Here is a 14,522-nt window from a genome sequence, read left to right as displayed (position 1 = left end):
TTTACCCCAGTCGTTTTCTCTATGAAAGAGCACCCAGGCTACAGGCAACCCAACAGCCCAGCTATAACCTTTTAATCTTTATGTTATCAAGAAACATGCCTCTGGATCCTCCTCAACTTGTTCCCATAAGCTTATGAGAAATAGCTCATTGAAATTTCAGCTTCTGTGTGGGTGAAAGTCAGCTAAACTACTGCAACAAACTCTAAGATGTGTGTAGTTGAGCATAGGCAGAGTTTATTCCTCGCACTTGAGATAGCCTCATGCAGGGGCAGCCAATAGATGAAAAGGAGCCTGGAAGAGCACACCTTTCTCACCGCATCAACAAAACGGTTACGTGGCCATGCCCACTTGCAAGGGAAGCCTGGAGATGTAGTCTATGTGCCCAGGAGGACGAGGAAATGAAGCCAACTGGTCTTTGCCAAAGGCTCCTAAACTGCATACTTAATATGATTACATCTGGGTCAGGCATAGTGGCTCATGCTGTAATCCCACTGCTTTAGGAGAGGCCAAGGTGAGAGGACCGCTTCAGGCCAGGAATTCAGGACTAGTCTGGGCAAAATAGGGAGACCCCATCTCTCAAAAAAGAAAAAAATTAATTTAATAAAAATTAGCCAGGAATGATGGTGTTTGCCTTTTCATCCCAGCTACTCAGGAGGCTGGGGTGGGAGGATCTCTTGAGCCCAGGAGTTTGAGGCTGCAGTGAGCCATGACGGCACCACTGTAATCCAGCCTGGGTGGCAGAGCAAGACCCTGTCTCTAAAAGAGAGAGTAGAATTCAAAATGCTACATAAATGGTAGGGATTATAAGTAGGTTTTCCTTTTCTTTGCCCTATTTTCTAGATGGTCTGTAATATGTCTTTAATGTATCCGAAATGATGAGGAAAAAGAGAAAGCGGGAAAATCCCCTAATCAGTGAGTCTTTGAGGAGTTATGGGTAGAACTATATCATCCAGGTAACTACCCAAGAAATACAGGCAAATCCTGCTTCCCTGATTCCCTTGCTTCTCTCTCATCTTTTTCAAACAGAACTTTCCACTCCATTTGTTTTGGGTTAACAACAACCTAAAAGCTTTTTCTTTCTTAAATGCTTTCCATGCTCTCTGGGATCTTTCTGTGCCTCAGAGCATTTCCAAGACTTCAATCACAGTTTCCAAGGCTGCTTCTCTATTTGGATGGAGATCTGTGACCAAGACCAAACCAAACTTGTGGTCTGCTTAATTCACGCCCGGCCACACATCGTGGCTGAAGCACAGGACAGCAGCGATCTCACCACTTGCAGGAGCATTTCAGGAGCCAAGACAACCAGCTCCTCTGTATCACCATGGTTCTCGAGCTTCTTCCTCCTTGGCACATCTGGTGACAACATTTAAACCCACAAGAGATTCTAGTGGGCGTCCTGCTACTTCTCACCAAACTTCTCCCCATCCCCCTTCTCCCTATCCCCACCCGACCCAACCCTCACCCCACCCCCAGCCAATACCACCTCAGACCCCGTGTTTTGGCCACAGCAGATGACATAGTTTGGATGTGTGTCCCTGCCCAAATCTCATGTTGAAATGTAATCCTCAGTGTTGGAGGTGGGGCCTGGTGGAAGGTAATAGGATCATGGGGGTACATTTCTCATGAATGGTTTGGCACCATCCCCTTGGTGCTGTCCTGGCAATAGTGAGTGAGTTCTCATGAGATCTAATCACTTAAAAGCGTGTGGCAACTCCCCTCTCTCTCTCTTGCTCCTGCTTCTGCCATGTGACATGCCTGCTGTCTCTTTGCCTTTTTCCATAATTGGAAGCTTCCTGAGGCCTCTCCAGATGCCACCATGCTTCCTGTATAGCCTGCAGAACCATGAGCCAATTAAAACTCTTTTCTTATAAATTACCCAATCTCAGGTATTTCTTTATAGCAATGAAAGAACAGACTAATACACCAAACCCCCTATTGTTCCAAAATCAACCATGCATTTTCAGGTCTACATGCTTCTCCTGAAACCATTCCCCATCCTCCCCACTACAGCCCAACCTTCAAGGCTCATCAGACAATATCCCCTCCCCTGTCCAATAGCTTTGCCTGGCCCCCCATCTTCTTTCCTCATGCAGCAATAGCAACGGCTTCCAGCCCCACTCTCCCCAATTCTCTCAGCATGTACCTCCCCACCTTGTATTCTAAGTATTAATTAATGAGCTCCCCTACTGCAGAGCCCTAAGCAGACAGGCTCTGGGGCTCTTTGCCCTGCACCATCTCAAAGAACCACAAGAAAGTAAGAGTTTGCTCAAGAATCCAGGAACTGACTGGAAGGCCGAGCCAGCCAGCAGGGGCCTTGCTTGTCTAAGGAAATGGGCTGAAAGTAACAAGACATAAACCTGGGAGTGACACAGGTAAAACTGAGAAACCTGATAGGACTAGCCCGGCCTCTGACAGCCCTCTGTAGTGCCCCAAGATGCTGCATGCTGAGCCACCGAAGAAGCAGGCGGCCACCACTCCTGTGATATGAGGGTGGGAGCCCAGCACAGCTTTTCTGCCACAGACGTGGGCGGCGCCACCAAAAAAAAAAAAAAAAAAAAAAAAAAAAAAGGCCTTATCCATCACGGGAAATAGGAGAAGGTGGCTCAGCACCCCACCCTGTTTTCATACACCCTTTCTCATCTACTTCTCCATTGTCCCATTTGAGTTTCTCTTCTTTGCTTTAAGTTTCAAGCTACTGCCTTTACATTGCTACCCTATAGCTTTCCTTTCCTTAAAGGTTCATGTTTATGCTTTGCTTTAAAAAACAAAAATTAAAGTGGCTGCATTTAATTCACAGACCCTTACACCGGCATGTGTGGGATGTGTTCGTCACTTGTCATAGTGCTAGGGGTGAAACTAAATTCCTTGAGCCCTCCAGGGTCAAGGGCAGAGGCTCCCGACATTCCCATGACCTTTCCAGCCCCATCTCCCAGGCCCAGCACTTTGCCTAGGGCAGGCCACCCCACGGTGCCTCTTCCTCTCCCGCAGAGCCTCCCACGTGCCAGCTGGGCTCCATTCCTCGGCGCCATCTGCTGCACCCCAGATCAGGCGAGAGGCCACGTTCAGATTCTGCGTGCGATAGAGCAGGGATGGCAGGCAACACAGGAGCCACCCTCACTGGGCCTGGGCTCTGGGAGCCAGGCAGGGAAAATCCCAGAGGATTGAGCAATCAGAGGAGGCTATTGAGGGGCCTAACCAGGCTCTCACCTGTTTGGGAGAACTAGTTATGCCATTTCAGAGGGTTTCTAAGCATGACAGTGTAGGGGACCCACACCCCGTTTTCCTGTTCTCTTAGCCTCTCATACAAACTTAACATTGCTACAGCCCCGACCTGAGCTTTGACCCTCTCTCCATCATTAACTTACTGTATGAATCCAGGAGCCAACTAAACCTCTTTTCTTATAAATTACAATTCTGTTTTCATGGTCATTTCATGAGAGAAACATGCAAATGAACACTGCTAAGAAGAAGGAACAGAACACGTTAATGGATAAATGAGCTGTCCATCATTACTCCTGAGTGAGCGTGATTTGTAATGTGAGTAATGACGGACAGCTCTTTTATCCACCCAAATAAGCTATTTCCGAGGTGGATGCAGTGGTTCATGCCTGTAATCCCAGCACTCTGGGAGGCCAAGCCTGGAGGATTGCTTGGGAAATCCAGCCTGGGCAATATAATGAGACCTCGTCTCTACAAAAAATTAAAAAATTAGCCAGGTATGGTGGGACACGCCTATAATTCCAGCTACTTGGGAGGCTGAGGTGAGAGGATTGCTTGGACCCAAGAGGCAGAGGTTGCAGTGAGCCAAGATTGTGCCACTACACTCCAGCCTGGGCAACAGGGCAAGAACATGTACCAAAAAAATTTTTTTAATTATTTCCTTCCTTGAATAATAAGAAGTTTGGATTCCCCGCTTTCTAGGGTCCCTTCAAGCTCTGAAACTGTAAGATCCTACAGTTCAATTAAGGTCTTCATTGACTTGAGCGTATTCTGGACCTGAAAAGGAACGTGCCCGTGAAATATTCATTAAAACAAATGACGCTCACTCAGGAGTAATGATAGACAGCTCATTTATCCATTAACGTGTTCTGTTCCATCTCCTTAGCAGTGTTCATTTGCAGGTTTCTCTCACGAAATGATCATGAAAACAGAATTGTAAATCACACCTATCACACCTAGGTGAGTTTTGGGAGCCTAGAGCTCCTGCCCACACACATATCACCTGGGGTTGACATAAGAAGTACTTAATAGCACCAAGCTCCCAGTTTGAACAGTCAGCTTCCAAATCCAGACACCTGTGATTCAACAATCAGCTTCTGGATGCAGACATCCGTGATTCAAGAAGGCCCCAGCGGTCTGGAAAAATTACCTTCTCTTGCATCTATGCAGAGCTGGCAGGAAACACATGAGATTGTGCATCCACTTTTCCAAGGGTACTTTTGTCCGTCATTTCTTTTCTCTGAGCCTCAGATATCTCATCTGTAAAATGGGCACAGGAGGAAGGATGCGGCCTATCTGCCTCCTGAAGAAGTTCAGTTCTGAGGGGCTAGACAGTCATCCGTTAGGAGAGAATTTTTAATTGCCTTTTGTGAAAAGAAAATTAATGCTACTCTCTCCCCTGCCAACCCATACAGAATCAAGCTCTAACAACTGAAGGGAACAGGAGGTGGGTGGAGCAGAAGTGTGTACAGAAAACAGGAAGACTTAATGGGACCACAGGCTTCTGTGTGGGAGCTGAAGCAGGGAACCCATGGTGTGGGTCTTTGTTGCTAAGTCAGGAGACACTGTTGGGTTACCTGTAATCAAAGGTCAGGACAGCAAGGGAGCTTTGGCTTTGCTGACGTTGTAACTGGGGGCTTAAAGGGAAAGCTGAGTATGTGATTCTTGATCTAGGGGATGTCAGAATGGTAGCCAAGGCATGAGGGTGGTGGAGAGAGGGTAACGTTAGCTGCTGAGTACCTGCCAAGGACTTAGCTCATCACTGTCACCTACCTGCTGATCTCTTGCCCAGGCCAGGAGGAGCAACCAGGAGAGCCACAGCCAACAGAGAAACCACAGCAGCATTTATTCACCATGTGTCTAATAAATACGTATTGTATGCCTACTATGTGCCTGGAACAGGAAGAACCACAGACTTTTCCAGAAGAACACCATGCAGTGGATTTTGTGGGAGCCACGAAGGCATCAGACAGGAAAGCTTCTGCATCTATATACTACACATGACTCCAAAATTTTCATTATGGAATTCCAACAAACTATGCGACATTGCAGAACTGAACTAAGGAGATTGGCTTATTGCAGAGAAGGGAGGTTAGTTTTCCTCTGAGGCACCTTGAAATGTCTAGCCCATAAGGCTAGACATTTTATTATTGTCCCTTTGTCTAATTTTGAACATTATGGGCCCCATGCAAATAATCTTCTAAATGGCACCGTGAACATCAAATTCTCATTTCTCCCTTCACATAAAATCTTTAAGTCCCTCAGCTGGTATGGTAATCCTTTAATCAATATTTACACCAACATAGTTCCAAGTCCAGGAGCATGAAGGAGACTGCAGAACACTGGGGTATGATTACTATCATCATCATCATCACCACACCACACCACCATCATCACCTTACAACTGAGGAAACCAAGGCTCAGGGAAATTAAATAATGTGCTCAAGTTTACACAGCTAGAAAGTAAGGAAGCTTGGGCTGGGCATAGTGACTCACACCTATAATCCTACCACTTTGGGGACTAAGGTGGAAGAATCACTTGAGCCCACGAGTTCAAGACCAGCCTGGGCAGCATAGCAAGATCCCATCTCTACAAAAAAAATTTAAAAATTAGCCGGGCATGGTGGTGCATGCCTGTATTCCCAGCTACTTTGGAGGCTGAGATGGGAAGATCACTTGAGCCCGGGAGGTCAAGGCTGCAGTGAGCTGAGTTCATGCCACTGCACTCCAGCCTGGTTGACAGAGTGAGACCCTGTCTCAAAAAAAAATAGAAAGTTAGCGGGCACGGTGGCTCACGCCTGTAATCCCAGCACTTTGGGAGGCCAAGGCGGGCAGATAACAAGGTAAAGAGATCAAGACCATCCTGGCCAACATAGTAAAACCCCGTCTCTACTAAAAATACAAAAATTAGCTGGGCGTGGTGGCACGTGCCTGTAGTCCCAGCTACTCAGGAGGCTGAGGCAGGAGAATCGCTTGAACCCGGGAGGCAGAGGTTGCAGTGAGCTGAGATTGTGCCACTACACTCCAGCCTGGTGATAGAAGGATACTCCATCTCAAAAATAAATAAATAAATAAATAAACAAACAAATAAAGTAATGAAGTCTGAGTGCAAACCCAGTTCTGTCTGATGCTAAAACCCACTGCTCCATCCTAGCTCCATGTGGTCAGGCCTAGTAACCACACACAAAAATGAAGGGCAGCTTGCATCTCTTTCTCACACTTCCTTCTGGGATTTGGTTCTTTTTCTCCACCACTGGCACATTCTCCATCTCTCTCTCTCTCTCACACACACACACACACACACACACACACAACCACTTTCAATAGCAGTACCTGCTTTTTCTTGTTTCACTCCCTTCACCAACATCATTGCAAACAAAACTTATATAGAATCAGCCACACCACGAGAAGAAAATGGACAGCACCCACAGCCTGAGGCTGAAGTCATTCCAGCCCTCCCCTTTTCCTATGAAGGCTATTCCCTATTTCTTCCTTTTATAAACATGAACACATTATGCAAGCTACTGTAGATGTGGGGTTTCTCAAGCAAGCTGGTGACACTCGGCATAAATTGATTTAAATAAAATTCTCCCCTTTCAAGATTCTTCCTTGCTTCTGCCTCATCTTAAATTAAGAGCAGTACAATAATAACCCAAGAACATCACACCCCTGAATTTCAGCCACCTCCCTCTAAAGGATCTTTTCTCATTTTTTGAAAATATGAGCTATTTTTTGGTTTCCACTTGTTCCTCTTTCTTTCTTGTCACCACACGTTGCCTTTCGTATGATATAAGTGATTGGAGCCTTCACATTTAAAGCCTCTTTTTAGTGCATAAGATCCACAATAAGGCTCCCATGAGACCTTGTAAAGAAAGGAAATAACTTCAAGGAGTTACACTTCAAAATCCACCAAAGCAAAGATTTGCAGTCAACTCTAGTAAGTAAGTGGTTCCATTCACTCATTCACTACATATCCATTGAGGATATACAATGTGCCAGACAATATTCTGGGCACTAGTGATACAGCAGTGACTTGGCTCGTGGAAAAATAAATAACACGCTAATGATACTGAAACCTATGTCTCCTTCCTGAAACTCTTCCCTGAACTCTAGACTCTCATATGCAATGAACTACTTAACATCTCCCATTGGATATCCAATTAAACCCCATCACTGTTTCCTCTCCACCTCACTAAAGTGCTACTCCATCCAGCTGCTTAGGTCAAAATTCATTACGTCATCTTTTTCTCATACTCTAAGTATCTAACTCATCCACACATCCTGCCTGCTTTATGAATTTAGCCACTTCTCACCATCTTTTTTTATTTTTATTTATTTTTGACATGATCTCAATCCACTGTCCAGGCTGGAGTACAATGGCATTATCGTGACTCACTGCAGCCTCGACCTCCCCAGGCCCAGGTGATCCTCCCACCTCAGACTCCCGAGTAGCTAGGGCTACAGGCATGTGCCACCACACCTGGCTAATTTTTTTATTTTTTGTAGAGTTGGGATTTTGCCATGTTGTCCAGGCTGGTCTCAAACTCCTGAGCTCAAGTGATCCAACCACCTTGGCCTCCCAAAATGCTGGGATTACAACTTCTCACCATTTTAAGTACTATCCAGCCTGGTCCAAACCACCACCCTCTCTCACCTGGGTCACTGCAGTACCATCCTGACTAATCTCCCTGTTTCCACCCTTATCCTCCAAGAGTCTACACTAAGCTCTAAAGCTCAAGGAATCCTTGGAAAACATAAATCAGCTAATAGCACCCTGTGCTCAAAATTCTCCAGTGGTGTCCCATTTTCCTCAAAGTAAAGGCTAAAGTCTACACAAGGCCCTACAGGACCTTGTATTAGCTGGCTCCCTGCTACTTCTCTGATCTCTTCTCCCACGCTCACCGTGTCTCATTCAGTTCCTTCTACATAAGCCACCTTGCTGTTCCCGGAACATGCCAGTTATCTGTTGCCTCGGGGCCTTTGCACCTGTTCTCCCTACCTGGAAATGTCTTTCCCCAGATAACTGTCTGGCTCACTCCTTCACTTCCTTCATGTCACCCTGACCACCTTGCATAAAATACCCACTCTTCGCTTTACCCTACCCTCCCACTCCAACACAACAAGGCACCCCCCATCTTCCTTTCCCTGCTCAACATTCCTTAATCACCTGATATAAAACATATATTATTTACTTACATATTATTTGTCTCCCTCAACTAGAATGAATGCATCATGAGATGGGTCTACTTCCTATAACATGCCTGGCACATAGAGACCACTCAATAAATATTTATTTAGTGAATGAATGATTATCTAAAGATACATACATCTCTAGATGGTCAACCACAGAAACACAGAAAAAGAGACAGTCACAAGAGCAAGTACAGGCTCTGCCCATTCAAGCAGAGTCCAGAAGAAAAGGAAACCTAGCCAACAGCACTTTAAATGTTCAGGTCCCAGTCAGGCGCGGTGGCTCACGCCTGTAATCCCAGCACTTTGGGAGGCCGAGGCGGGCAGATCATCTGAGGTCAGGAGTTTGAGACCAGCCTGACCAACATGGAGAAACCCCATCTCTACTAAAAATACAAAATTAGCCGGGCATGGTGGTGCACACCTGTAGTCCCAGCTACTCAGGGGGCTGAGGCAGAAGAATCGCTTGAACCTGGGTGGCTGAGGTTGCAGTGAGCTGAGATCGCACCACTGCACTCAGCCTGGGCAACAAGAGTGAAACTCCATCTCAAAAATAAATAAATAAATATTCAGGTCCCTATGGTAGATTGATTGATTGAGTGATTGCAAAATGTCTCAATTCTTCCCCTCCCTGTATCTATACATTTTGCAACGTGACTATGTAGCTCCTCCTATCAAGAAGTGGAGTCTGTTTTCCTAACTTTCCACTCTGGGCTATCTTGTGTCTTAATTTTGTCATTAGACAAAGATAAAGTGACGGAGTGCCAGTTATAAGCTTAGGCCTCAAGAGGCCATACAAGCTTTTACTTTCTCTTGGCCTCCTGCCACTACCATGTGAACATGCCAGGCTAGCCTGCTGGAGGATGAGTGACCACATGGAGCAGAGCCAAGTCATCCAGCTGAGGCCATCCTAAAGCAGCCAGCCCTCAGACACTCCATCAGCAGACCAAAATCACATGAGCAAGCACAGCTGAAATCAAGCAAGCACAACTCAGATCTGCAGAACTACCCAGCCAACCAAGAGACATATGAGAAAATAAGAAATGGCTGTTGTTTTAAGCCATTAAGTTTAGGGGTGGTTTGGTCTGTAGTCCCGTTGGCAAGATTGGCCCTAAAGCATGTAATCAGTCCCTAGGGTACGCATCTAAGCTGCTTTGCTCTGAATAATGTGCTTCAGGAGACCTTCTCCTTGTGATTTGGCTGTTATGACCGGGGTCTGCAGGAAGAAGACCCACTAGCCAAGCCACACAGTGTCTCAACCACTGCAAATCAATAAGCTGGCATGCAGGTGAACAAGGTCACTGTGACATGGCCCAGAAAGACAGATCAGGTTTCTGAGGCAGCAATACTAAAAGCCAGATATTGGATGGGGGAAATTCACAGAAGTAAATGTTGCCTTCTGAGGTGGACTCGGGGACACCCAGCCAGACTCTCTGACCTTGACCCAGCCTCACCTCATTCTATTTCACAGAAACTTTGACTAGGTTCTCAGGCATCCAGCCCCATTTCTGGCCATGGAACACACTGCAGTAGCCCTTCTGCACCAAGGACAGCTGAGTGATGAGGCTCTCAAATACCCAAACCATGTTTTCTCTAGAGGAATAAAGTTTCCAAAGGGCAGAGCAGCAAACTGATCTTCATATTAAGCCTATAAGATAGAGGCTTTAAATAAATTTGCCACATGATATTATGTAAATGCATTCCATGGTACACTGAAGGTCAGCATATTTCCAGATGATCCCAACACTTTTTCATGATCATAGAAACTTCTCATTCTCAAAGAAAAAAGAATATCTAGCAAGGACTGCTGGCCTGTTTGCTAAAGATGACCTTTTCTTTTAGTGTGGGGGAAAAGAAACAAAAAATCATAATACTAAGATTCAAAAGAAGCACAGACACAGTCCTCCATCCGGGTGGGAGAAATCTGAATGTTGCGTTCCACAGTGTCCTTAATTCCTGTGCTTCCTGTTGCCTTGCAAAGACCTATGCTTTGTGCTTCCTGCATTCGTTTATGCTCTGAATGACCACAGGTACTTATATCTACCAACCAACCTTCTTCTAAACACAGAGTTTAGGATTTCATCCAGTTCCTTAAACAATAACGCAGCACATACATCATAGTGACAAATAGGAATCCTAAGAGGCAATATCTCAAATACCTGCCGTGTTGCCCCTATGACCTCAGGTCCTACTGCTGTCCCGGGTGTCTGACTCAACAGCAGCTTCCGTGGCCTCCTTTCTGGGTCTCTTGGGAACACACCTCTCTCCTATCTCAGGGTTTTGCAGGTGCTGCCTGCAACCCCTGGCTTCCTCCCTCACTTCCCCAGACGTCTGGTAAAATGTCATTTACCAGAATCCCTGGCTTCCTCCCTCACTTTCCCAGATGTCTGGTCAAATGTCATTTACCAAAAAGCCTTCCCTGGCCAAGCTGTATAAAAATAAATAACAAGCCCCACCCTGCCCTCTGGCAGCACTCCCCAGTCCTCTCAGCCAGCTTTATTTTTCTCCATTACAGTGTCTCATTAGCTGATACACTCTATACTTATTTGTCCATCATCTTACACACACACACATACACACACTCTCTCATTAATTTAAGCTCCTTGAGAGAGGGCTTTTTTGGTTGTTTTTGTCTGTATTCTCCACACATAGAGCAATGGCTGACACATAGTAGGAACTTAATGAATGAACTGCCATTTCTTGAGCACCTACTTTGTGCCAGGCAAGTTATATATGATGATCGGGTAACAATCAGTAAATATTTTAAAGTATCTTTTCTTTAATTATTATAAGAATCCTATTACTGTCTCCATTTTACAGATCAGGAAACTAATGCTCAGAGAGGGGCTGAGTAACTTGCCCAAGACACTCACCTAGGTCTGTTTGAGCATCCACGCTCATGCTTCTTGTAGTGCACGCTGCTTTTCAAATACCTTAATGATGATGTAGGCGCATTAACACACATCTCTGGCAAATACATAACACAAGAGCTTTTCATTCTATCATTTTTCTTCACCCATCACAGCTTTGGTCCAGGAAGAAACATCCTTGAGATTGGATTTTCATCTCCCAGAAAAGACTGGTAGTAACAGCTTTAGTTTTCCCTTATTCCACCCATTTAGGGAAAATCAAGGGAGAGTTTTCCTTTCGAACTGGGCTGGGACAAGAACAGATAGGTCGGGGACCCAGGGAGAAGCAGACAGAAGTTCATCTGCTCTGAAACTCCCTCAGAATTTTCCAGAGTCCCTGCCTTTGTGAAGTGTTGCTTCAAAACCTTCATAGTCCTGGAATTCAGGAAAACCATTCATTAAAAAAGGAAAAAATTAAAAGTCTGACTTGTATTGCATGTGCTCCTCTCTGGCTGTCAGCCTGTGTCTACTGGGGTCTAGTCATGTACTGCAAATACCAGCCCAGCCGAGACTTGTAAAGCTCTGCCCACCCAGTGGCAGTGATGGCAATGGTGTGGGAGAGTCATGTGGGTCACTCCCGGACCGAAGAACCAAGAGAGCGACCCAGTCCCTGCTGAAATCCACGCCATGCCTAATCCATGAGGGCTTCATTTTTATACTAATCACTGCCACTATCAATTTCCTCCTCCTCTCTGTTCTCACTGCTCTTTTCCAACACCATCATGAACTTATCCACCTCCTGATTACGAGTGCTTCTCCCCCTACCAGGTGTGAACCTCAGGGAGCCAGGACATTGTTATCATCATCTCTGCATCCCCAAGGGCTAATCCCATCTCTGACAAATACTAAGTGCTCAGTAAGTATTTGCTGACTCAAGAAAGAAGCAGAACGAGCCTGTACCTACTGCACCAACTGGAACAAGCAGAACAAGTCACCTCTTCTGGAAAGGGCAGGAAGCAGAAACACAGAGGAGACCAGCATAGACCAGAACCACCGCTGAGCCGACTACAGTGCCCAGTCCTCCCTCATGCACCCTCCTTACCCCTCACCTGCCACTCTCTGAGCCCCAAAGCCACCCACATTCACCTCCCCAAGGGCTAGAAAGCCAGCAAGCATCCCCCAGCGTCCCACCCCACCCCACTGGGGCTGCTCTTATCAGAGCCGAAGACACCAACGTTAAGTTACCCTTAAACGGAGTAATTTGCATCTGTAATTTCCGGAAAAAGGATTGTATTTCATCAGCCCTGCTGAACCCTGGACAGCAGAGATTTCTACCACCCGTCTGCCGAAGACACAGCGGTGCCTTGCTCCTCCCTGGCTAAACGCATTTGCTAGTCCATCCCTGCAAAACAAGTCATTTTCTTTCCCTTGCGCTAAAACCCGTCCATAAACAAATCCTTCTGTGTCCCTAAGAAACGGCTCCCACGCCCACGGAGGGCGCCCTGCACATACAGAAATACACACTCACAAACCCCAAGAGCCACCAGGTGTAAGCACGTTTGAATTCTGTTCTTTAAGAACAAGCCAACAACAATAACAAAATCCATCTACTAGAATGTAACTGAAACTAAAAGCAGCGTCTAGGAAGCTTATGGAAACGGAGCTATAAATGCCAGCAGCCTGACATTTATAAGTTGCAAAACTACTTATGGCGCTAATAGTTCAAACAGGGTTTAAAACAGCCCTTGGGGAGGCCGCTTTCAAAGAAGCGCACAGCTCCAGGCAGAGGGCAAGTCCTTGCTTTTCTGCGCCGGCTTTTCAAGACTCTCGGGTCTTTTGTGCCATTTACTATGAACAGCACTCAGCTGTGCGAGCGTGTATATTTCAGCCCAGGCAGGCGAGTCTGGGAGCCCTGGCGCACGCGGGGTCCGCGCCCCGGCTGGGTCGGTTGCACCGCAGCGAGCAACGCAGTCCCCTACCTGGGTGGGAAATCCGCTGGCGGCCGCCTCCGGATGCAGGCAGAGCAGCGTCCGCCCCGGCAGCCCCGCGTGCAGCTCCGGCTAACGCGGAGCTGGGCGATCCGGGCGGAGGCAGGCGCCGGCGGGTGTCACACCTGCATCACCGCGCCCACGCCGCCGCCGCCAGCCCGCCCAGGCGCAGAGCGCAGCGCGCCCCCGCACTACAGAGCACTCGGGGCGGGAGGCTCCTGGGTCCTCTGCTCAGCGGGATCAGATCCTAACCCGCTTTCTTCCCGGCCCGGGCATGAAAAGTATTCGCTGCGGGCAGCTCTGCTTCTAAATCTCCTTCTGATCGAAGGCTGGGTGTAGAGATAGCTCAGAGGGAAGGAGGACCAGTGAGGCCGCAAGGTCTCCGGATTTGCAGACCAATAAATATTAAACTTCTTATTCCTCGAGTTTTGTAACCAGCTGATCATGGGCGTCGTCTCGCTGTCTCCACCCCGCCTAGGGCGAGGGGGCGCTGTGGACTCCACATGCCCTTCCACCCACTCCGAACTAGGATGCGTCAGAGGACTAGACGCAAGTTCCCGGGAAGGGGAATCCTCTGATCACGCCGCCCCCAAAGTATCGTCGATCATGGGTGCTGTTCGACTGCTTTGTTCTCGTTTGCCTCATCAGGAACTGAAAAGAACCTACCCGGCCAGCGCGGGGAGGAGGAAAGCCTGCAAGGCTTGGTGCATTCAAACAAGCCCTCCACCTCTGTCTCCCTCCTTCCAAACCACCACCCACTAACTCCACTGACGAGAGTTCAGCAAACTAAACTGCCAAGGCTCAGCACCGAAAGACTCTTTAGGAGCATAGGGCTCCTTCTAGGATCAAGTAAGGAGCAAGGAAAGGACACTGGAAATTCGGATGCGGACTCAAACAGCACAACACTGCAGGTGCCTGGCCCCTCTAGGATCCGAAGCTACGTTCCTTTCCTAACAGGGCTAAAATGAAGGCCAGTTCTGGAAGAGCCTTCCCCCTCTTCTCCATGGGGCACATCCTCCATCGTGAGGTCTTCAGCTGGACTCCCCACTCTCGCTGCCGTCAATGACCTGCGCTCCAGCTCCCTGCCTCTTCCCTGGCTGGGGCCTCCGCCGACTCGCACCCGGACCACCCGCAAGGACTTCAACTTCTCAGGCTCCTGGAGTCATTTCTCAACACGTAAATCTGATCTTGACTCTTTCCTACCTAAAACCATGTGATGGCTTCCCAGTGTCCTTGAAAAATCCGAAACCTTTTTTTTTTTTTTTTTTTGAGACAA

General features: G+C 47.3%; 1 protein-coding gene across 4 annotated transcripts in view; it reads right to left on the bottom strand.

Annotated features, from left to right (window-relative positions):
* The window catches only part of SV2B (synaptic vesicle glycoprotein 2B), a 196,347-nt gene extending 182,037 nt beyond the window's left edge, over nucleotides 1–14,310 (bottom strand). The window contains exon 1 of one of the 4 annotated variants that reach the window (XM_019011197.4): nucleotides 13,238–14,310. The gene's annotated coding sequence lies outside the window, so the exon portion shown is untranslated. Of the gene's footprint in view, nucleotides 1–11,282; nucleotides 12,196–12,218; nucleotides 12,453–12,503; nucleotides 13,088–13,237 lie in introns of those variants that run through there. The other 3 variants (XM_019011199.4, XM_019011200.4, XM_019011198.4) reach the window with 3 other exon arrangements.
* Between the last annotated feature and the right edge of the window lie 212 nt (nucleotides 14,311–14,522).

Source organism: Gorilla gorilla, chromosome 16 (assembly GCF_029281585.2).
Source record: "Gorilla gorilla gorilla isolate KB3781 chromosome 16, NHGRI_mGorGor1-v2.1_pri, whole genome shotgun sequence".
Lineage (NCBI taxonomy): Eukaryota > Metazoa > Chordata > Mammalia > Primates > Hominidae > Gorilla > Gorilla gorilla.
Note: the sequence above shows the minus strand (reverse complement) of the source record. Positions and strands in the feature narration are given on the sequence as shown.